The 26,190-nt window shown below is 37.2% G+C and overlaps 1 pseudogene; it reads left to right on the forward strand.

Annotated features, from left to right (window-relative positions):
• Window positions 1–1,709: 1,709 nt before the first annotated feature.
• The window catches only part of LOC108719673, a 91,130-nt pseudogene continuing 66,649 nt past the window's right edge, over window positions 1,710–26,190 (forward strand).

Consider the following 26,190-nt stretch of genomic DNA (forward strand, 5'->3'; position numbering starts at 1 on the left):
TAGCAGCAATGATCCAGGACTTCAAACTTGTCACAGGGGGTCACCATCTTGGAAAATGTCTGTGACACTCACATACTCACATACTCATTTTTTCCTGAATAAATTGCATGGGTAAAGGGGATCTCCTCCCCAAACTGCTTTTTTTTTTTGCATACTGAAAGGAAATGTAATTCTAATAGGGATGCACCGAATCCAGGATTTGGTTCGGTATTCGGCCAGGATTCTGCCATTTTTAGCAGGATTCGGCCGAATCCTTGTGCCTTGCCGAACAAATCCGAATGTTACTTTTCATCACAAAACAAGGAAGTAAAAATTTTTTTAGCCGTGCACTTCGTGTCCAGCTCTCTCTTTCCCTCCCCCTCACTGATTTGCATATGCAAATTAGGGTTCGGTATTCAGCCAAATCTTTCACAAAGGATTCAGGGTTTCGGCCAAATCCAAAAAAGTACATTCGGTGCATTTCTAAATTCTAAGCAGTTTTTAAATCTACATTTATTAAAAGGTTTCAATGATTTTTAACTTATTTGTAAATACAACTGCAATTGAGACTAGTATTTATCCCTTTTCTGTTCTCTGGTTCTGACTCTTGAAACCATGTATTCGGTCAGTTCACTTTGAGCTCTTCATCAGCTGCTTCTGCTACACTCTGTTTCAGTAGTCAGAGCAAGGAACCCAAAGAATCTAAACAGTGAGACAATACTATGTTCCATAGCAATTACAATTAACTTTAGAAACCAATAATAATTGTATAATGGGAGAGGGCTCGTAGATATCCTGATTTAGGCTGGGTTTTTTTCCAAAACCCGTAGATTTCTTGGTTTTTGAAAAAATTTGAAAAGCAAACGGGCGGAAAATCTGAAAAATTTGTACGATTCGAAGTTTCGGACAATTTTCACAATTTTTTTCCCGAACTGGAATATTTCAGGAAAATGTTCTGATAAATAACAGGAAATAACCCATGCGGATTTGCTTGGAACATATTTCAGAAAATAATGAGATAAATTGGGATTTTGATAAATAACCCCCTATATGTATAAATGTATATTTTAAAGCTGTTGGAATTTGCTATCGACATGCAACATTTTTTGTGACGAGAACAAAATAATTAAAATCTGGCCAAAACTGTAACTTCCAGCACTTCAGCCGCTTCAACCATGCAGAGGAGCGTACACGGAAGGCTCATGTAAGTGTTGAGTGCAATACCAATAAGACTCCTCATATGACAGCGGACAATAAATTACCTGCATTTCCAAATCCATAAAACTTGACTTTCAATCTGGGCAATTGAAAAATAAATTTACAATCGTCACAGGGCTAAAAAAAAAAAATCTATTTGACTTATTTCTGATCTTACTGGTCCTTAATAACAAATCTTTGAACAAGGTTTAAATGCCACATTGTTTTGATCACATTGTTTTTATCCAAAAATGTTAGCTTTACAAGAAATCAAATTATAATGGAATGCCAATGATTTTCTCCATTATTCAGTTCTTTGACACATTGAAATTTGCTGTTTAACTGCGCCTCTGGTCATGAGCAAGGTCTGCTTTTGATTTAAACTTGCTATTTTTAAAGATATTTGAAATCAAGTATATTTGGAAAGTTAGATGGTAAATGTGTGGGATTCTGGGAAGTCAAAACTGATTTCTTTGGGGTGATTTCACTGGGAAAAATGTGAAAATTGCTGAAACTGCTGTTCTTCTGCAAAGATGCCGGTGAGCACCATTGCTTCAAACACTGCCACAAAAAGTCACTGGGGGTCATTTATGATCACTGGGCAAATTAACCCATGGCAACCTACTGTATCAAATTGCCAGTAACGGAACTAGGTGGGGGCGGGCCCTGGTGCGAGCCGTTCAGCCGGGCCCGCCCCCACCCTCGTCCGTGTGCTTTCTCTGCGGCTGCAGCCGAATCGAGCCGGCTGCAGCGCGCGCGATCTGCCGGGGGGGCCCTGCGGGGGTGCAGGCCCTGGCCCAATTGCACCCCCTGCTCCCCCGGTAGTTAAGCCCCTGCAAATTGCTGCTTTCATTGTTCTACTTGCAGCTGGAGTTAAAAAGCTTATCACTGATTGGGTGCCTATAGGGAACTGTCCATGGGCAAATTTGCCCAATGTTGATAAATGAGCCCCTCTGATTTTCGTTCACGTTCTGCTTCTGCAGTCCAACCTGTCTCTGTTCCAACTAGCTTAGCTTGGAGGCACATTTATCAAAGGTCAAATTTCGGATTCACGTGAGTCTTTAAAAACTCCCCCATAAATTCGAAATTCGACAATCAAAATTTATTAAAAAAACTGAATTTTTTCAAACTCGGATGAAAAAAACTTGAATGTCAGGAAGGCTCAAAATTGATCCCTGGACGTCTCCCTTTGACTTAAACAGCAATTCGGCAGGTTTAAGGGCTAGAGTATGATAAATCTCGAAAATTGAATTTGAATGTTTATAAAAACTCGAACTGAATTTGAATAACTTCCTAGACGAATTGGACAGTTTTGACCATAAAAAAGTCAAATATTTTAATTTCGAATTTGAATTTTAAATTCGACCCTTGATAAATCTTCCCCTTAGTGTTTAGATGTGTATCTCCTAACAATGCCCTTCTCTGACCCTTTCCATGTGGGGAATGGGAATTCTTTGTTAGTGGTTATATACTATCTTACTGCTTAAAAGAGGCTTCTTCCTACTGAAAGGCCTAGGGATGGTTTAGACAAATATCTGCTGAATAGCAGATTTTTTTTTTCAGGAGTATCATCCATCCATAACCCTGTTTAATGCATACCGGCCTCTGCACCCCAACATGTAGCATTTTTAACAAATATATACATACTGTGTGTTGCCTGCAGGCATGCCATAAACCCTATTCCTTACATGTGCTGTGCAGGCACATTATATCCAGCTAGTCAGATTATCTTACCCTAGTGCCTTCCTATTTAGGTTTCATTACTACTTGCACACCACCCATCTTCACTTGTCAGAAGCAGTAGAAGCACAAATCTAGTCTAATCTGGAGGGCTGGAAAAAGAGAAAATTGTATTCTCATTCATCTTAATAGAAGCTGAATGCCAACCAATTTCCATGCAGCTGTCAAGAACTGATTTTCCTTTTTAAAGTGTACTTTCAAGCCAATCAAATTGCTAATAGTGGAAAAAATCAAATTGCATTTTCATTTGGACAGTTGAGGTAGGAAGCCAAATGAATCGGAAAAGATATAAATGTGCATTGCTTGTAGCTATTGGGGTGTATTTGTTAGACATCAGGACATTGCTGATTTACATCTATTTTATTTAGACCTATTCTTTTATAGTAAAATTGTATGTGACTGGTTAGATGTTTAGTAAGGAACCATATCCATTAATCAAAGTCATCTCAAGATATGAGAAGACGCTGTGAAAGCTTGGCTAGACAAACTGGATTGAGCATTCCAGGCCGGAGTGCACCATCTGCATCTGGCTGGCACAACTGTCTGATGATCAAAGTGCCAGTTACTGCAACCGGCCTCTTAGCATGTACCGTGGTGCCATTTAGTCTAACTGGTGTAGATGTCAGAGATCTCAATTTGCATTTCCTTAAAGGAGAAGGAAAGGCTACAATTTATTAAGCTTTATCAGAAAGGTCTGTATAAACACACCAGTAAACGCTCAAAGTAACGCTGCTCTTATTCTCATGCCTGCCCAAGTCTGCTAGCAAAGAACCCAGAACCAATGCAATGCCACCCAGTACCCCACCACATCACCAAACTATTGTATTGTTGCCTACAACCAGCTGCTCTGTTTTAAGGTAATGATCCCCTTAAGTCTTCATTTACTTGTCAGGTTCTGCTGTTAAAGTGCTTCTAAGTCCACGGCACAGCTTATATACAGTCTCATGTCCTAGGGCAGGTGAGGTGTGACTGAGGTACAGGTATCTATAAACCCATTATCCAGAAAGATCTGAATTACGGAATGGCCGTCTCCCATAGACTCCATTTTACCCAAGTAATCCAAATTTTTCAAAATTACCATATATACTCGAGTATAAGCCGACCCGAGTATAAGCCGACCCGAGTATAAGCCGAGGTACCTAATTTTACCTACAAAAACTGGGAAAACTTATTGACTCTAGTATAAGCCTATGCAAACAAAAATAGTCAGCACAACCTTATTAAATCTTCTTACTTTTCTTTGGATGGGTGCAGGTTCTCCAGTGGCCACTTTCCACCAGCAAATGCAGTCAAAGTACGATATGAACAGCACCACAATTGTAATTGAAGTTAAAATGCCTTTATTGCTCAAGTGACGGGCATTACCGCAACGTTTCAGGCCTCATTTGACCCTTTTTCAAGCTAAACTGACAACCATTACACCAGTATTTAAACATTTAGTGCCATCTATCAATCCTAATTGTCCACTAGATGGCACTAAATGTTTAAATACTGGTGTAATGGTTGTCAGTTTAGCTTGAAAAAGGGTCTAGTATAAGCCTAGACACAACTACAGCCCTGTTTCCCAGCAGCGCACATTCCGCCAAAGCGACCCCCCAGCGATCAACCGGACTTCTTTGCAAAGTTGATGGTGACAGAGAATTGCCAAACGGATTACTGTGTGCATTGCCGCACTGTCCCACTACCATGTGCAGAGGGTGCTGTGTGATATTGCCATCACTGTTAATCCTTCATACAACCAACAGAGGGCGCTGTGTGATATTGCCATCACTGTTATTCTTTCATATAACCAACAGAGGGCGCTGTGTGATATTGCAGTCACTGTTAATCTTTCATATAACCAACAAAGGGCGCACTGTTATTCTTTCATATAACCAAAAGATGGCGCTGTGTGATATTGCAGTCACTGTTATTCTTTCATATAACCAACAGAGGGCGCACTGTTATTCTTTCATATAACCAGCAGAGGGTGCTGTGTGATATTGCAGTCTCTCCCCAAGCGAACTGTTGTAATAGGAATGATTAAAAGTGACTGCAATCTCAGCTACTGCCCGTAGACTTTTTCAGCACATTTTGGATGCTGAAAACTCGGCTTATACTCGAGTATATACGGTATTTCCTTTTTCACTGTAATAACAGTACTTGTTCTTGATCCAAACTAAGATATAATTAAGAGAAGAAAGGCAGAAGCGCTCAAACCACCCGCCACACTTTAATTTCACAAGTTGGAAACTCTTTCTATGTAGCAGTATATTATATCATTCAATGCAAATGCGCTCACCGCTGTTTCAAATTGGCTCGGGTGCACTTGCCCCGGGCCCTCCGCTTAAAATATTCCAATGTGGTAAAACTGTGGGTCACTCACCGCTCCTGTTCGGTGGTCCGGGTGCTGCGCCCCGAACCCTCAGCATGGGGGAGACATCAAAGTAAAAAGACAACTGCTTGGCACGCACTCCACAGGACTCCAGGTAGCGGTAAAAACTTATTTCTTTATTGCACAAACATATATCCTAACGCGTTTCGTGTGTTGCCACACGTAATCATAGGCATTAATGCCTATGATTACGTGTGGCAACACACGAAACGCGTTAGGATATATGTTTGTGCAATAAAGAAATAAGTTTTTACCGCTACCTGGAGTCCTGTGGAGTGCGTGCCAAGCAGTTGTCTTTTTACTAAGATATAATTAATCCTTATTAGAAGCAAAACCAGACTATTGGGTTTATTTAATGTTTACATGACTTTCTTGTAGACTTAAGGTATAAAGATCCAAATTACGGTAAGATCCGTTATCCAGAAAGCCCCAGGTCCAGCGCATTTTGGATAACAGGACCCATACCTGTATTTTTTTCAGTATGAGTAAGCGGTTTGTTGAATAATCATAACTTTTAATTGTTTTTATTAACTCCCCTTGATTTCTTTCTCTGATCTGTTCTATCTCTAAGGTCATTGGGGTTTAGGCCTTGCAGATTATATAGCCTCTTAAATATAAGCATTAGGCAAAGTAAAAACTGTAAACTCTATTTATCTATCTATCATCTACTTGATCTATCTATCTATCTATCTATCTATCTATCTATCTATCTATCTATCTATCTATCTATCTATCTATCTATCTACAGATCTATCTATCTATCTATCTATCTATCTATCTATCTATCATCTATCTATCTATCTATCTATCTATCTATCTATCTATCTATCTATCTATCTATCTATCTATCTATCTATCATCTACTCTATCTATCTATCTATCTATCTATCTATCTATCTATCTATCTATCTATCTATCTAATATATGGAATCTATTGAATCTATCTAATCTATCTATCTATCTATCTATCTATGGAATCTATTGAATCTATCAATATAATCTATCTATCTATCTATCTATCTAATTATCTATCTATTTTCCTACAAACATCAACTGAAGGAATGTTAGGTTTTGTGTTTTTTTATGCTTTTTGTTGGCAATAATTTCTAAATAAAATTAATTTAATAGCACTGACACTTTATCATTAAGATTTGATGAATTGGGCATGTCATTAATTTATAAGTGAAAAGTTCAATAATTTTTATATACAATATAGTGAATAACACTAGCACTCTAAGATTGGGGTACGAGTTATCCCCTATGCTGATGAAGTTAAGTACCTGATTGTGGTTGAAAAAAAAAGTAGTTGGTACTATTTCTTTAATGTTAAATCCTAAAGTACTTGTCCAATTTGAGCGTAAGGCCTGGGATAATTGTTGCCAGTTGAAATTTGACTCTAAGGAAAAGAATATTTGACATATAGCTGATTCCCTTTTATTTTTTCTTACCCATAACCCCAAAAGAGTGTTGTCTGTACTTTCTCCACATTAATGATGTCCTAGGGTGTGATGTACTTTATGCACTTGTTCTTATCTTAAAGGGGTTGTTCAATTTTGTATGTATTGTAGTTTTTTTTGTTACCTGCCTGTTACCTTCTCTGACTTTCCAGCTTTATAAAATACTATCTGGTTGTAGGGGGTTACCTGGCAGCCAGAAAATTGTTATGTGGGGCTCCAAATTATTTATTTATTTTGCCTCTGAATTTGTTTTGGTTTTAAACACATAAACCATCTGGTTATTGTTACTTTTTATTATCTCTGAGGCCTTTCATATTGAACCGTAACAAACAGCTGACAAAGTTAATTTTGAAGTAAAAAAACCCACATAAAAGAACGAATGAAAACCTAAGGATATTAATCCAGATATCACTGTTTACTTTTATACTAAAGGCAACTACGCTTTTTTGGGAGGAGGGCTGTGCTGAAAGAACTTATAAAATAAGTTGAGGTTAAATGAAGAGCTGCAGGAGGCATATGACCCCTGGAAATGGAAAGGTTTATGTCCTAATATGAATATCTAGCATACAAATCTATTTAAAACCATAGTAAACACATTTATGTGGGCCTTACACAGGTATGGGATCCGTTATCCAGAAAGCTATTATCCAGAAAGCTCTGAATTACAGAAAGTATGTCTCCCATAGACTCCATTTTATCCAAATAATCCAAATTTTTAAAAATGATTTCCTTTTTCTCTGTAATAATTAAACAGTACCTTGTACTTGATCCCAACTAAGATATAATTAATCCTTATTGGAAGCAAACCAATCCTATTAGGTTTATTTGATGTTTAAATGATTTTTTAGTTGACTTAAGGAATGAAGATCCAAAACCCCAGGTCCCGAGCTTTCTGGATAACAGGTTCCATGCCTGTAATATATATAATATTATAATGCACCATAATAATCAGCCACTAAGCAATAAAGACTAGAAAGGAAGGGCTTCTTTCTGTAATCCCTCAGAATTCTGTCTACAGATGGGTGGGATTCGAACCAAATACAGGATTCGGTTCGGGATTCGGCCAGGATTCAGCCTTTTTTAGCAGGAGTCGGATTCGGCCAAATCCTTCTGCCCGTCCTATCATGGGAAAACATGTTTTTTTCAAAATGAATCAGTTAATAGTGCTACTCCAGCAGAATTCTGCACTGAAATCCATTTCTCAAAAGAGCAAACAGATTTTTTTGTATTCAATTTTGAAATCTGGCATGGGGCTAGACATTTTGTCAATTTCCCAGCTGCCCATGGTCATGTGACTTGTGCCTGCACTAAAGGAGAGAAATGCTTTCTGGCAGGCTGCTGTTTTTCCTTCTCAATGTAACTGAAGGAGTCTCAGCGGGACATGGGTTTTTACCATTGAGTGTTGTTCTTAGATCTACCAGACAGCTGTTATCTTGTGTTAGGGAGCTGTTATCTGGTTACCTTCCCATTGTTTCTTTTGTTATCAGAGCACAAGTCACATGACTTTGGGCAGCTGGGAATTTGACAGTATGGCTAGCCCCATGTCAGATTTCAAAATTGAATATAAAAAAATCTGTTTGCTCTTTTGAGAAATGGATTTCAGTGCAGGATTCTGCTGGAGCAGCACTATTAATTTATTCATTTTGAAAAAAAATATTTTTCCCATGACAGTATCCCTTTAAGCACCAACAAGCTGCAGTAAGTAAAACCATTTGTTCTTCTTTAAATAAGTGAGGCCAGCTTATTCAGCCCCCGCATTATTGTCTGCCTAGTTATACCTGTGCTAGCAACAACTTCATGTTTTATTTCTTCTGGCTTGGCCTTTGAAAGCATTAACAGACATATATTATTTTTTTTCTGGACCGATCAGTGCTTGCTAGCCAGTACACACAATACTAATCTGCCAAGCTGGAAAATATTTTATTGTAGAATGCCAGGCAAATAAATATTGCATTTATGGAAGATAGATGGTGTGACAACTTCCCTTAAGGGCTTTACTTATTAAGACAGGCTTTTGAAAATTACAGTTTTACTCTTTAAGTATTCCTCTGTAAAATGTACATAGCAGGCAGTGGATATATATAAAAAAAATGATCCCAGAGAGCATTGTGTATAGCCGGCAGAGAAGCATTTTCAGGAAATTTGTCGGCTGCAGTCGTGTATCTATTATCACAGACGACAAGTTTCTCTATTAGCCATGGGCCATTGATTATATTTCGAAAGTTTCTTATTTCAGTATGATGACGCTTATATTAAATTTTCATTTTCACGATAGTTCCCCTTTAAGAAACTCAGGGCAACATCATTTGGTGTGCATTTTCAGCCTGAAATTTGCCCTTGACATAGTTTAAACAAATAGGAATGGAACCTATGTAAACAAGTTTACACAAGATAAGTCAGATCAGGTCCCTGGATTGTGCTCTTTAATTCGAATTCAGTATTCATACCTTTGTTTAGAGTTGATTAAATCTGAGATGAAATGCATTCTGCAGTGCTGCGTGCATTCCCTATAAAGTAGCTGTTGTACTTGATTTACTTTGCCAGAGTTTTTGGCAGGTTTGGATTTTAACACGTGCTAGTGTTCTCTTTATATCGCACCTTCTTCTTATGATCTAAATGGTTTATAGCACTGGCATATCTGGATGGGCTTTAAGCAGACATGGCAACGACTACTCTTGTAGGGGTATATTGTAGAGATCCACTAGTAATAGAAATTTTAATTATTTCTGCAGACAGTAGCGTGTCATCGGACAATACATAGTGATACTTACATTACTCGCATTCAGACTATGCACAAAGCTGTTGGGAATAAGATATTTACAATATAGACATAACCTACACAGTAACCACTAGGAAGCTCCTGCACAACCCCATTCACACTACATTCTTTCATGCACTTGGGTCAGATGACATTCAAATACGAAACAGTTTTTTGATTTAGTTGATAACCAGTATTACCACCAACTTATAGGAGCATGCATATAACAGCATAGGGTGGCTGTACTATTATCCATGAGCAGCAACTTTAGCATAAAAGGAAATGCTCAATCACTGGTGGTGCCAAGTTGTAATGCACCCCACAGTGAATATAATAGCTTTCCTCAAGCCCCAGGCTGGTGCTCTTAATTGATAAAAATTCAGTGCCATCTTGCTTCCATTCTCTGTAATCCTCACTGCTGCTCTGGGCTGTGTTTATGTTTCAACTTTCAGGTTCAAAGTCCATATTTTGCTTTGTTGCCCAAGTGCAGAGCCCAGGGTAGGACTGGGGATCACGGAGACTAGAAGCAAGATGTGCTCTCTACAATGGTACCCCAAGCTAGAACAGTTTTCAGCAAAGAGGAGCACCGGCTTTGGGTCTAAGTTTATAATTATATGACTGAGAGGCGACTAACAAATTGGCACTGCCCAGTGATTTGCTTATCCTGTAGTTTAAATTTTATTTCTATTTTACCTTTTGGATGGCTCCGGCCCCCCTTTTAGCAAGGGTCATAGTGCATGCATATCTTGTTTCAGAGTGCAGGTTACTTGATATACCTCTATTTCTTATTCCTCTACTAGGGTTGCCACATGTCCAGTTTTGACCTGGACTGCCCGGTTTTTTGAAGGGCTGCCCTGGTTAATTTGGCAGGATTCCCTTTGATTGATGCGGCGACCAGCTAATCGCCGGTCGCCACACCATAGGCCACTCCCTGATGTCAGACTCACCCTTGCGACAGCACAGTCCTGCCCCCTCGACATCACTGTCCCGCCCCAACAACATCACTGCCCCGCCCCCAGTATGAAGTTTAACCGGAAGAAATGTGACAACCATACCCTGTACCTTGTGGCAATCCACTATGCATTGACTGTGACCTATGCTTAAAGGGGGAACAAACCCTGTATTTTTATATTGATACTCAAGCATGTTAAGTAGAATTGGTGAAGCAGTGTTCTTTAAAGGCTTAGTACTAGAGGAAGGAAAGATTATTTTCTGCCAATGCAAATGACACTTCCCTAAGGCACAATGTGGGATGCATTTGTATAATTATACATATTGATTATGTTTTTGTTTATAAAAACATACTGTATATCAGGGGTCCCCAACCTTTTTAAACCGTGAGCCACATTCAAATATAAAAAGAGTTGGGGAGCAACACAAGCATGAAAAAGTCCCTTGGGGTGCCAAATAATGGATGTGATGGGCCATTTGGTAGCCCCTATGTGGACTGGCAGCCTACAAGAGGCTCTACTTGGCACTATACTTCAATTTATGCTTTCAAGCTTGGAATTCAAAAATAATCACCTGTTTTGAGGACCCTGAGAGCAACTTCCAAGGGGTTAAAGAGCAACATGTTGCTCACGAGCTACTGGTTGGGGATCACTGCTGTATATGATGCTCTCTAGTTCTGATTGCTATTTCCAAACATCACATAAGGATGATATATATAATTGTAGCACCCTATTATGTGTGCAGACTGTTTGAACATTATAATGCGGGACTACAATTAGTATTAATGGACAATGGATTACTAAATTGCCCCCCAAAGCTATTGAGGTGACTTCAGGGTTTAAACAGCCACCTCATCCACCTGCAAGGATTGTAAGTAAGGCTGACAGCATTGTTTTCATCACAAGGGGCCCCCACCGGTGTACACTATATCCAGCTGGCAACTTGTCGGGGGGAACTTAGGTGTGCACACCAGGGTTATGCTGGGGCTATTCTTATTGAAATCTCATTGTTGTTACAGTAATACGTTACATATTTTACTCCATGTCTAACCCTTTCTTACAGCTTCAGCTGTTTAATAAAGTAAGGATGTGCCTGTTGCATTGCCATTCTTGTTTGCCTGTTCACTGGATCTGGGGTGTCACCAGTATAGTTTGCAAGATCATACCCATTAGCACAATTTCATAACACACTCACGGGTGTGCTACATAATGAAGAGAATATGTGTAGTGTAGAACTTACTGAATTCCTTGTTGTGTTTTTGCATTCTGTAATACAAGATACTTGCACTATTCATTGATTGTAGTGCTGCCATTTATTTGACACTTAAGTAATTAATCGGAAACCCAGGCTACTCTACTAAAATCTAGTGCTCTTCTCCAAATTACTGGGTCTTGTCAAGTGGTTATAAATTCTGACTCCATTTTTCCCTCATTAATGCCTCTGATACAGTACACATCTGTTTTTTTAGGTATCAAAGAAAGTTGCAGATCTGATTCTTGAAAAACAACCTGCGTATGTCAAGGTAAGAATAAATTAATGCAATTTTTTCCCTTTAAATGAATGGTTAATATCAGTTGGGGGTCTCATAATTTCTCTATTAATATGAGAGGGTCTTGTTGCAATACATAGGAACCAGACATCACTTAAGGTAGAACATACACGTTAATTGACACCAGCTGAGTGGATTATGTACACCAAAGAGTTAGAATATAGAGCAAATCACAGGGTGGGGGTTATATACCCTTTCAAACAACTAGTTGTTACAAGAAACAGAAAAGCAGTAGTGTGGGAGCCGTACATAGGCTGGCAGAAACATAGTAACTGATAAGACCCTGCTCTGTAGTTGTTACACCACAGCAACATCCATGAAGACGATGGGCAACGTAGAAAAGTACTGACCACTGAAGTGGGCATGAATCTGCAGGTGGACTCTGTCTAATGTCTATACTAAGTCAGGCCTGCTATAACAATTTAACCCTTACAGTAAATGTAACCATTACAGTCTGAAAAATAAATACTGTAGATACAAAAATAGATACATATATAGGACTGGAAACCCACCAAATTACAGGAGGGCCACCTCCCATTGTGCCAATTTGAAGCAAATAATTTTGTAAATATAAAAAAATAAATAAAAAAAAGATTTTTCCTCTGTAATAAAACATTACTATGTACCTTGTACTAAGCTGCATTGATCCATGTTAGTGGCAAACCAATCTTTAGTAGACTTACGGTATAATGATCAAAACTACTAAAATATCCCTTATTCTGAAAACCCCCGAGCATTCTGGATAAAGCATCCCATACTATCCCATATCGTGATCAATTTAAAAAATGTCTAAATTAATCACACTAATCACTTCTTGAATTTCCATAGGTCTACAAAATCCTACTAAAATTCTACTTTTAAATAACTTAATATTCTAAATAAGCATCTTATGCTGCAGATCATTAATAGTCCCATGGAGATCTCGCTCCTCTTCCATGTTCATACTAAATTAAATTCCTAAATACAGTAAAGGTTCAATACATTTTAAAGTCCTTTTGACATTTTCTTGCTGAATGTTCATGTAAAATTCTCATTACAGACCTTTTCCTGTTTTTTTTTCTGTTCTTTGATTGTTATCATTTGTCGCTTCAATTTTCTCAATGAAAGCGACCAAGAAAATGGTTTGAGGACTGTGCAAGGTTCTCATTGGCTGAAGAACTCTGAACAACTTTTAAAGGAGAACTAAAACTTAACAAAGAAGTAGGAAAGAAATGTTGCACATTATATTTTAAGATTCTGTGCCTGCCCAAAGCCACCACAACCCTTTAGCAGGGAAGATCTGTCCCTTCCAATTATGCCCCAGTAGCTCCCCATCTTCTTTTTTGCTGATTCACGGCACATGCTCTGTGCTACTGTCTCTTACTGAGCTTAGGAACCCACTCAAAATGCAAGGCTCATTAGTAATTAATTCAGATTCTCATTACATGGCAGCATAGAAACCAGAGCAATTTGCATCCATATTTTTAACTCAGCCTTGTAGTATCATCTTCTATTACAGGTGAGCCTCATACTCCAATACGTACAAAATCCGAAAAACATTCTTTTAAAATATATTGCATTGTTATTTCTAACTATATCCTTCAGGCAGAAAATTAGCTTGGAAGCCCTTATTCATTTTATCTTTGATATGATTCTGCAGATCGACTGCTGTTCTGTTTAGTGTGAACATAGCACTTTGCAAGTTTGGTTTTTCTCTAGGATGTAATATTTAATTAGTACCTTTGCTTTGTAGTGTCATTAATATCTGAATCGTCTGTCCATTCTTTTATCTATTTTCTGGCTTGCAGGAAGCATAAAATTCCATATTAAGCTTAACTAAACCCTAAAGCTCTTGTCATTTTTATTAACTCCAGTTTAAATATATTATTATTTCTAAGCAGAAGCAATTTCACTTTTCTTTCTATCAATTACTTTTCCTGCTTCCTGTGACAAGTGATATTCCTTTTAGATTAGCGGATTTTCAAGAATAAATAACATCTCATATTCATTAGAATGGAGAACAGAGCATAAATTCACTTTGAAAATTATTGATCAGCAGAGTAATTTTATCCCAAGTCTAACCATTATGCCAGTAAATCCTTTGAGGAGAATTATTCCATATACATAGGTAGGTTATATTTTTCCTACAGTAAATAGATGACATCTATGCATATATTATACCAAGAACATTCCTTATCTGCATGCTTACTCATCTAAGCTGAACCATCATACGGCTCTGTGTTGAGAAGTTCTTCATAAACAACCTAAGGACAGGCATCATGATGACTATAAAGATTTAATCTCATATAGTTGATATGGATTAGACAACATTTCAAGATGAAAATTCTAGGATGGAAAGTGCACTGGAAATTAACACAATCACCTGATGAGTGTACTCAATCTCATCACAGTCAGGCCCCATTACTTACCAAGGTTGAACTCTGACATTCCTTCACCCATGATTGATGCAGCTATTACCCTTGGCTTTAGGATAGGGTTCTATAGCAGCTTGGTATTCTGCTGGTATTCACAGAAAATACATTGCTATTGGACACAATGTGGGTAGACAGTAGCTATGGGTATGGTTAGGATTTTGGGTCTGCAGGTCACAAAATAGGCATCTCTGACTCTCTTATATGCCTTCTCCCCAAACTCAGGTAGCATTTATGGTTGTGGATAAAGTTGCTGGTTGGATTGCTTAAAGTGTAAACATAAAGCTGGGTTTATGGAAAGGCATACCTGAATGCTCTTTAATAGTGCTCATAAACTGCTCAGCTGTAAACCCATTAAAACCGATGACTAAAGAAAAAAAAATTCCCGCAATGCAACGCTCCCTTCCCAAGACCAAGACTATGAGCATGTGCAATGCATAATCTTCCCAATAGACACATGCACAGAAAAAGTTACTGCTTCTTCTATAGCAGACGGGATCGCATGCACACATTAGCCCTGCGCTGGCCGCCTTCTTTACACACCAACCAATTGCAACCAGTTAAATCGGTTGCTATGGTGTTGCATACTGAATCCTGGACCTTAGACACTGATAGCAAGAGAATAATATTAATTTCAGTGCTGATCGGTGTCTGTGCACCTTTGAGACTGTCTGCTCTGTGCCTCCAGTCTTGCCACACAGAACTCAGGAAAATGTTTGTGCGTGTTGATGACGTAGGCTCTGTGAAGATGGCAGCTGCAACTGAGCTCAATTAAATAGTGGAAAAGCCAGTAATGGAAGCTATATTAGAAAAATAAACCAAGCGATCTAGTGGATCAAGGGGTGAATAATTATATGCTGAATTCTTGAAAAATGATTTTCTTTGTCCTTTAACTGGTCCCAATAACAGATTTAAAATCATGGAAGAATGACAGATGCCTTAGTAAAAATAGAACTAGAAGTAGAATTAAAAGCTATTTTGTAAATACGGGTATGGGACTTTTTATCCAGAATGCTTGGAACCTGGGGTTTTCCGGGTAACGGATCTTTCTGTAATTTGGATCTTCATACCTTGTCTACTAGAAAATCATGTAAACATTAAATAAACCCAATAGGCTGTTTTTTCTTCCAATAAGGATTAATAATATCTTAGTTGGGATCAAGTACAAGTTACTGTTTTAATATTACAGGGAAAAAGGAAATCAGTTTTAAAGATTCGGATTATTTGATTATAATGAAGTCTATGGGAGACGGCCTTTCCGGTTTCCGGAAAACGGATTCCAAACCTATACCAGCCTGTAATTATCAATATAGCTTAATTTCTTAAATTAAGAACCATTGTTAACACAGTTTGTGTTCCTTGCAGGAGCTACAGACTACAGACAAGCCTTCAGCTAGCTGCTGTGATATGCACTAATGGAAGAAGGTAAAAATAATGAAAACTGGATAAACATTCTTTGTCCTTGTATATTGTCAGCTACACGCAGACCTTCACTGGAGTTTTAGGTTAGTAGGCTGTTTTCTCTGGCAGTACTGGAGGAGAAAACGCAGATCTGCTGCCTTCAGCTTAACATTAATATGCACCTCACGGAGGTGCACATGAGAATGTTTTAACGTTGCCGCAACAGAATCTAGCCTGTATGTGCACTGATACACAGATGCTGTGTCTGTCATTGCTTGCTAAAGTTGGGCAGAAGGCAACAGATGTTTTATCTGCTGCCAGATTAATGTCAGTTAAAGCCACGTGTCCTGCTGAGACAAGCACTTGTACTAGTGTTTTCGCAGACTGAAATAAGTTCTCTAGTGGTATTTTCTTGTATTTTGCATCATTATTATCCTTTATATAGCGCCAATATATTTCACAGTGCTTTAAAGATATTACACATTATTTGCATGGCTTGTTCCAAATAATAGCAGTGTGGAGTTCAATTAGTGAGCTCATTCATTCTATGAAAAAACAGGTCAATTTCAGCCCCTATTTAAGGAAGGAAGGAGCAAATGTTGTAAAGTGCATTTGTCTCTGAATATCTGAGTAAAATGGGTCGTTCCAGACATTGTTCAGAAAAACAGAGTACTTTGATTAAAAATTTGATTGGAGAGGGGAAAACATATAAAGAATTCCCGAAAATTATAATTGCTGAAAAACCCACCCAAAGTCCTGTTTTTGAAAAAAAAGACTGTACTGAAGAGGTTACAATTTGCTAAAGAACACATTGACTGGCCTAAAGAGAAACGGTGCAACATTTTGTGGACTGATGAAAGCAAAATTATTCTTTTTCGGTCTAGGGACCACAGACAGTTTGTCGGACAACCACAAACACTGAATTCAAGTCACAGTACAGTGTGAAGAAGTAAAACATGGTGGCACAAGCATCATGATCTGGAGATGTTTCTCATACTATGGTGTTGGGTCTGTTTATCACATACCAGGGATCATGGATCAGTTTCAACACATTAAAATACTTGAAGAGGTCATGTTGCCTTATGCCAAAGAGGAAATGGGGGTTTCAACAAGACAACGACCCCAAACACACTGGGGCTTGTGTTGAAAATGTTTTTACTAATTCTGGCAGTTGAATTGTCCTGTAAAATGTATATTTCGTGTATCCCTTCGCGCAAATGATTCCTCGCTAGCAGCGCCGGCCATTCAACGGAGGGAATACCACTGTTTTAATATCAATCCGGCTTTATTATTACACACAGTGTGGAGTTACATTCTCAGTGGGTGCACTGTACAAACCTACGCGTTTCGTGTCTAAGTGAACGACACTTCCTCAGGGTTAGAATTTCATCACGTGTCTCAGAGTTTAAATAGGGTCAAAGTGCATATCATTTCACATTTAAAGGTGCAGTATGTGCAAATAGTTATTAATAATGTGTACGTTCATGAAAATACATCAAGATGCATGAAATATGTTATTAAAGTGCAAGTGCTTATATTGTATATTATAAATAAATAAATAATTTAATATGTGTACTAAATTTTATAAATTATATACATTTTTTAAAAAATTTTTATATAATTATTCGTGATCAAAGTTATATGTACATACAGTAAATTTAATATCATTCATCATGTCTATCTTGATCTCTATTCAATTTGTTTAAATTATTTATCCACATCTTAAAGATAATCAATTAAATAGAGTGAAAAAATTTTTTAAAATGAAAACACCCATCATGTAATTTTTTGTGTTGTTATTTCTTAACACGTTAGAGTAATAATGATGTAATATAAGTATAAATATAATTTACATAATTTCAATGGATAAAGTGCTGAATTAATTAATTAATTAATTGGTAAGTAATATACTCAGAGGATATTTATTATGTCAATTTATATTCAAATTCTAATATTTCCAAATCCTCTTTACCTAGCGCTATTACGGAATTTATTTCATCGGACAGTAGATTTATTAGCTGTGATTTGCTTCCCTTAATCAATGAAAAATCTAATCTCACAGTCCTTATTCAAACCATATGGTACTACAGTCTCCAATAGTGACATCCACTTGATTTCTCTTTTAGATAACAATTTGTCTATGTCTCCTTTCCTTTTTCCCAGTCTTACAGTTTCTATAACCTGAAATGAGATAAAATTCTCGTTAGCACTATGTTCATGAATTATATGTGCTGCTATAGCTGAGGATATGTCAAATCTGTTTATGCAAGCTATATGTTCGAGTATTCTATCTTTGACTTTCCTAGTTGTTTTTCCTACATATTGTTTTCTACATCTGCACGTAGCGAGGTATATTACATTTGCAGTACGACAATTCGCATATGTCTTATTTTGATAAGTTTGTCCTGTCACTGTACTCTGTATTTCTTTGGAAACATTCACAAATCTGCAACATTTACAGATATTGGCCCCACACTTATAGGTCCCTATGGTCTGTAGCCAATTCTTTCTATCAGTTTTTTCGGGCAACATGCTTGGCGATACTCTGTCCCTTAGGTTATACCCTCGTCTATAGACAAATTGTGGATCCTGTAATTCAAGTCTTGATAAAATCGGATCTGACTTCAATACCTTCCAATGTCTTAGAATAATATGTTGTATCTCCACAGCTTCTAAGTTATGAGCAGTAATAAATCTCATTCTTCCTATTCCTTGTGTTGAATGTTTTTCTTTTTTACATCTATAGGTTGAGAGTAGTTTTTCTCTATTGGCTAATACTGCCTTTTCATATGCTCTTTTTATATTATCTGTTTTATATCCTCTGGTTAGGAGTCTATCCCATAACTCCATAGATCTCTGCTGGAAAGCATCCCAAGTGGAACAATTCCGTCTCAGACGTATGAATTGTCCAGTCGGTATGCTCTCCAGCAAAGATCTCGGATGGCTACTTTGTCGCTGTAGGAGAGAATTTCTGCTTATGGCTTTTCTATAGACATCCGTGTGTACCACACCATCCTGTGAAATGAACTGTATGTCTAAAAATTCAATGGTGGTAGGGTCACATTTATATGTAAATGCAATGTTCTTTCCATTATTGTTACAGTAATCTACATATTCTTGTAATTGCAATTCATTTCCACCCCACACCAATATCAAGTCATCGATATAGCGATAGTATTTTAAAATTTTTGAAAATTGTGGGGCATGTTTGTTAAGGATATGGTATTTTTCTAACCAACCCATAAATATATTCGCGTATGAGGGCGCGAAACGCGCCCCCATCGCGGTGCCACACTTTTGTAGGTAGTATACCCCATTAAACATGAAATAATTGTGGGTCAGAAGATATTCCACAGCTTGCATAATGAATTGATTCTGTTCCTGTGTGTACAAATCAATTTCACTTAACCAATAGTACAATGCATGCAATCCTTCTTCATGTCTTATAGACGAGTATAATGCTGTTACATCCATTGTTACCCAAAGGAAATTTTGTTTCCATTCCATATCAGATATTTTATTTATAGCATCTCCACTATCTCTCAAATAGGATGGTAACTGGGTAGCAAGTGGCTGTATCAGTTTATCTATATATTCACTCAGACCTTCATTTAGGGATCCTATGCCCGCTATTATTGGTCTTCCTTTTGGGTGTGTGGGATTCTTGTGTACCTTGGGAAAGGTGTGAAATATTGGGATTTTAGGATGTTCTACCCAAATGTATTCTCTCTCATTCTCATTAAGAATCCCCATTTCTTTCCCATATTGTACTATTTTGTATAATTTATCCCGAAAACATGGAGTGGGGTCTCTATCTAATCTTTGATAGTTTTCTTGATTATCTAATTGATTTTTGATATCCAATTCATAATAATCTCTATTTAATATCACTATGGAACCCCCCTTATCTGAGTTTCTCACCACTATATTCTGATTCTCAGTGATAGATCTCATTGCTTGGTATTCTGACTTAGTAAGATTGTGTTTCTTTTGTTTGTGTTTTTTGTCACTTGTTTGTTGATGTCCACTGTTCTTAGCTAGCATTTTTAAATCATTAACCACTAAATCATAGAATCTTTCAACAAATGGGCCTCTCTGTTCTATGGGATTAAAATGTGATTTTACTCTCAAATCTGTGTGTATTATTTTTTTCTCCATACTAAATTCTTCACAAGGTGTCATTGTTAGATGTTCATTATTATTATCTGTCTCTTCATTGATTTGATCTATGGCCTCTAATACATCTTGTGTAAGAAAATTAGTTATATCATATTGTTGTAATACCTCATTCTGAATTGTATCCTTCGGGCAAAAGAAGCGCTTTAAGGCCAGTATTCTAGTAAATTTGTTGAGATCAATTATATAGTGAATAAAGTACCCCCTTTTGTAAAATATAAGGATATTATAAGTTACCGAGGAGTTTCATGACCATATAAAAACACGAGGCCGAAGGCCGAGTGTTTTTATACAGGTCATGGAACTCCAAGGTAACTTCTAATATCCTCATATTTTGCAACTGGGGGTACTTTATTTATTATAATACACAAATTTCGGTGAGTCATGTGACAGAAATGACATCAGAACTCACCGTTTATAACTGATGACATCAGAACTCACCGTTTATAAGGATATAATTTACAAGATATTCATGGCTTTTGTGTATTATAGTATCTATATATGAAAAATGTGAAGAAGGGCAAAAAGTCAAGCCCCTATTAAGTAACAGTTTTTCACTTTCAGTCAATGTATAGTTAGATAAGTTGATTACCAAGTCCTCAATGTCTTTCTCCTCAGAGTCTACTTGTTCTTCCCCAAATTCTTTGTTCTGACTCCTTTCGGTCTGGTCTCTCTATTTTCTTTTGTTGGTTCCTCCCCTGGTTCCTCTTTTTCGACTCTTCTTTTCTTTTTTCTCTTCATCTTGTTGTACTCTGGATCTTGTTCTTCTTCTGGGCTCACCTCCAGGTCGCTGTTCGATGTCACTAAAAAAGACACACTGGGAGAGGTACTATCAGAATCCGCATAAGACATATTATGACTTCTAGCCGATGGTTTATTTTTTCTATCTGTCTTCAGTGTTGGTTTCATGCGTTCCCATCTACCTCGCTGTGTATTCAGTTTCATTCCCCATGAGAATACTCTCTGTTGTTCGTAATCAGCTTTGTCTCTCAAAAATTTCCTTTGTTTAATATCTGTAATTTTACTTTCCATAGTATCCAATTCCTTCGCTAATCTTGTATTTAATCTCTCAAAATCACTGGATTCTTTATAAATACTCAATTCAGTCTCCAATTGGTTAATCTCATTCTCCAATCATCCCTGTTCAGATTGATACTTTGTTACCAAGATCTGCATCAGTTTCAATGAGCACTCTGTGAGGGTTTCATACCATTGATCCATTAGATCTTTATCCTGTATTTCAAAGGCTGGGAACTTTTTAAGTCTTAACCCTCTGGGTACACGTTTTACTTTGATGTAATTTTGTAGTGTCGTTATTTCCCACCAGAGTTTCTGCTCCTTAATAGATATTTTTTGTAATGCCTTAAATAGTGCAACCATATTGGTAGTTGTATCATCATGGTTTGTAACAGAGGGAGGATTGTCTGATATATCTATAACTTCAGGTTCCATAAATATAGTACAAGCTTTTGTCATTCTAGTCCGTGTGCGCTGTAATATTTCAGACCTTTGTTCCATTGTAACAGTTACACCCACTGTCTCCTTAACCTGTGCGCTATATGCCAAATTAATATTGCTAGTAATGTTCGTTATAGTGGTTAAGCGTACCTTTCATCCACTCGATGTGTGATCCATATGCCTCTGCCACTTGCGTCCGGGGTCTCAACGCCACCAATCCTGCTTCGGTAGGGTTACAGATAATGCAATTATTAGATTGGAGAAGCGGTTATGGCGGAGCTCACCTCGGCGTTCAGCGATCCCTTCCTGGTCGCAGCTATCGCGAGACTTCGGGTATTAGCCCCATATACACCAATCTTCGCGCAAATGATTCCTCGCTAGCAGCGCCGGCCATTCAACGGAGGGAATACCACTGTTTTAATATCAATCCGGCTTTATTATTACACACAGTGTGGAGTTACATTCTCAGTGGGTGCGCTGTACAAACCTACGCGTTTCGTGTCTAAGTGAATAAGGACTGTGAGATTAGATTTTTCATTGATTAAGGGAAGCAAATCACAGCTAATAAATCTACTGTCCGATGAAATAAATTCCGTAATAGCGCTAGGTAAAGAGGATTTGGAAATATTAGAATTTGAATATAAATTGACATAATAAATATCCTCTGAGTATATTACTTACCAATTAATTAATTAATTAATTAATTCAGCACTTTATCCATTGAAATTATGTAAATTATATTTATACTTATATTACATCATTATTACTCTAACGTGTTAAGAAATAACACCACAAAAAATTACATGATGGGTGTTTTCATTTTAAAAAAATTTTTCACTCTATTTAATTGATTATCTTTAAGATGTGGATAAATAATTTAAACAAATTGAATAGAGATCAAGATAGACATGATGAATGATATTAAATTTACTGTATGTACATATAACTTTGATCACGAATAATTATATAAAAAAATTTTAAAAAATGTATATAATTTATAAAATTTAGTACACATATTAAATTATTTATTTATTTATAATATACAATATAAGCACTTGCACTTTAATAACATATTTCATGCATCTTGATGTATTTTCATGAACGTACACATTATTAATAACTATTTGCACATACTGCACCTTTAAATGTGAAATGATATGCACTTTGACCCTATTTAAACTCTGAGACACGTGATGAAATTGTAACCCTGAGGAAGTGTCGTTCACTTAGACACTAAACGCGTAGGTTTGTACAGCGCACCCACTGAGAATGTAACTCCACACTGTGTGTAATAATAAAGCCGGATTGATATTAAAACAGTGGTATTCCCTCCGTTGAATGGCCGGCGCTGCTAGCGAGGAATCATTTGCGCGAAGATTGGTGTATATGGGGCTAATACCCGAAGTCTCGCGATAGCTGCGACCAGGAAGGGATCGCTGAACGCCGAGGTGAGCTCCGCCATAACCGCTTCTCCAATCTAATAATTGCATTTCGTGTATCCCTTGCCCAGCAACATCTCAAGTTAGATGGGGTGACGATGGCAGCACTGTGGCTCAAATCAGACATGAAATAGCAAGTTAGATTATCCTGTGCATATTGGTTATGCTTGTTATGATTTTTCTTTCAGACAACTTAATGTGGCAAAGGAAGGATTAACTCAAGCTAGCCTGCTACTTCTTGCAAAGCAAAGGAAAAGGCAGCAGTTGATTGGCCTACTGAAGTCTCTGAGAACTATTAAAACACTGGTAATGAAGAACATCTTTAAAATGCAATATATATAATCTGCTAACATTTCTGAAAGAAATTGAATTCTCTTTTCATCTTTGTTTTGTAGCAAAGAACAGATGTTCGTCGTAAATGAAATGCTAGAGGTAATTATACTTTCAAACTCCAAATTATTTTATGTTTTTGTAGCTATTTATCTTGCATTCGTCGTAACATGATGTTTAATGTGATATAGAAACGGCCAAATACATGTTAGGCTAATGGCAGCAGGGGGCTTTGTTGCCACGGCTATTGTAGTATAGTTACTGATCGCTTCAATTTGTGCATCATTCATATGTTATTAGACAGAGTGGACTCCAGTGCAAAATAAACATGTGTTTGCTATGTGTTAACAATTTTCATTGGTTTTAATGTTGCCTGTCAGTGTACAGCTATTGGACCTATTATCTAGAATGCTCGGGACCTGGGGTTTTCTGGATATGGGATCTTTCCATAATTTGGATCTTCATACCTTAAGGGTCAGGGCACACAGGCAAATTCGGGGAGATTAGTCGCCGGCAACAAATATCCTCTTCTTCAGGGTTACTAATCTCCCCGAACTGCCTCCCCTGCACTTGGCGTGATTCTTTTTCCGAAGTCGCCCGAAGTTTCCTCGTGAGGCAACTTCGGAAAGCAAATCGCGCCGAGTGTCATCATGCCGGCGATTTACATTTTAGCTGGCAGTTCGGGGAGATTAGTTGTCCCGAAGAAGAGGAGATTTGTTGCCAGGCGACTAATCTCCCCTGAATCTGCCTGGCTGCCCTGACCCTAAGTCTACTAAAATAATTTAAACATTAAATAAACCCAATAGACTGGTTTTGCTTCTAATAAGGATTAATTATATCTGAGCTGGGATCAAGTACAAGCTATTGTTTCATTATTACAGAGAAAAAGGACATCATTTAAAATTTTTTGGATAAAATGGAGTCTATGGCAGACAGTTATCCCGTAATTCGGAGCTTTCTGGATAATGGGTTTCCTAATAATGGGTCCCTTACCTGTATTAGCAACAGAAATCAGGTCTGCCTGTATGACCTGTAAAAGAACGGACTCCTGTTACACGGTTAAGAGTCAGACCCGTAGAACTTGTTAAAGTGCTTAAATTGTTAATTAAAACTCTAGATGCATATGGGAAAGTTGCTTAGAATTGCATCTCCTTTCATTATGCAAAACCCCTTTTTATAGTTTGAATAATGATGATGCCTCTTAGAAAATGCTGAAACAAGATGTTCTAGAATGAGTTGCACTGAATGTATAATCTGTCTATTACAACCTAGAGCCATTGTCATAGTGTACTAACGTATTTGTCATTTTGATTTGAAGGAGGAAGACTATCCTGGAGCTATTCAGCTCTGTTTGGAGTGCCAGAAGGCAGCTAGCACCTTTAGATACTACAGCTGTATAAGGTATACATATTGGTCAATTTTATTCACCTTCTTGCATAGGCCAAATTGTTTAAAAGGGTTGTTTACCATTAAATTAACTTTTAGCTTGATGTAAAGTGATATTCTGAGACAATTTGCAGTTGGTTTTCATTTATTATTATTTGTGGCCTCTGAGTTATTTAGCTTTTTATTCAGCAGCTCTTCAGTTAGCAATTCCAGCAATAAGGTTGCTAGGGTTCAAATAACCCCACCAACCATGCATTGAGAGATTGGAATATGAATAGGAGAGGCCTAAATAGAAAAATGAGTAAGAAAAAGTAGCAATAACAACAAGGGGCAGATTTATCAAGGGTCGAATTCAGAGTTTGTGGGAGTTTGTAAAAACTCCCATAAACTCGAAATTCGAAAGAAAAATGACCAATTGAAATGCATTAAAAAAAATTAAATTTTTTAAATTCGGGTGAATAGGATCGACCTGCAAATCGAATTTGATTTGAGTTTCTTCACCATTTTTTTGTCACTAAAAAGTCCACCAACGGACTCCAAATTGTAGGCAGTCCCCCATAGCTTAAACACCACAATTCGGCAGGTTTTAGATGACGAATACTCAATTCCGATATTCTTACAGGGACAGTACTTGATAAATTTCTAAATTCGAATTTTGATTTTTTTTTTTTTAAATTCGAATTAAATTTGGACTGTTCCCTAGTCGAATTACACTAAAATAAACTTTTCAATTCGACCCTTGATAAATCTGCCCCTAAATGTGTAGCATTACATAGCATTTTCTTTTAGATTGGGTCATGGACTAGAGTGAAAACTGGAAAGAAGAAGAAGGCAAATAATTCAAAAACTATAACAAATTAAGGCCAACTGAAAAAATGCTTAGTATTAGCAATTCTATAACATACTAAACATTAATGTAAAAGCGAACCGCCCCTTTAAATCACTGGAATAAGTTTGTTTTAAATAATAAACATTTTTTACAATCCCCCTGAGCTCCAAAATAAACCCCACTTAATAAAATTAATGTATGCTACTCCCAGCACCCTGTGGGTCAATGGGAAAGTTGTGCTTTCGACAGCAGCTATGTGGCCAGAGGTCATGCTGTCCTGAGACAGACAATTACAGTGTGAATGGTATAAATTAAGTGGCCATGTATATTTATGTTATATATATTTTGCAATATTTGCTCCCCATGTCTTTATTGAGGAGCTGTAAAAGTGACCAGAGTTTCATATAAAAGTAGCACTAAACTATGTGGACCAAGGTGGTTAAAGTAGTCTATTATTGTACTGGTATGGGACCTGTTATCCAGAATTCTTGGGACCTGGGGCTTTCTGGATAACAGATCTTTCCGTTATTTGGATCTTCCTACCTTTAATCTAGTAGAAAATCATGTAAACATTAAATAAACCCAATACACTGGTTCTGATTCCAATAAGGATTAATTATATCTTTGTTTGGATCAAGTACAAGCTATTGTTTTAGTAATACTAATATTTAATACTTATCCAAATAATAACAATTTTTTTTCTCTGCAAAAAACAGTAGCTTGTACTTGATCTAAATGAAGATATAATTAATCCT

The sequence above is a fragment of the Xenopus laevis genome, chromosome 6S (assembly GCF_017654675.1).
Source record: "Xenopus laevis strain J_2021 chromosome 6S, Xenopus_laevis_v10.1, whole genome shotgun sequence".
Lineage (NCBI taxonomy): Eukaryota > Metazoa > Chordata > Amphibia > Anura > Pipidae > Xenopus > Xenopus laevis.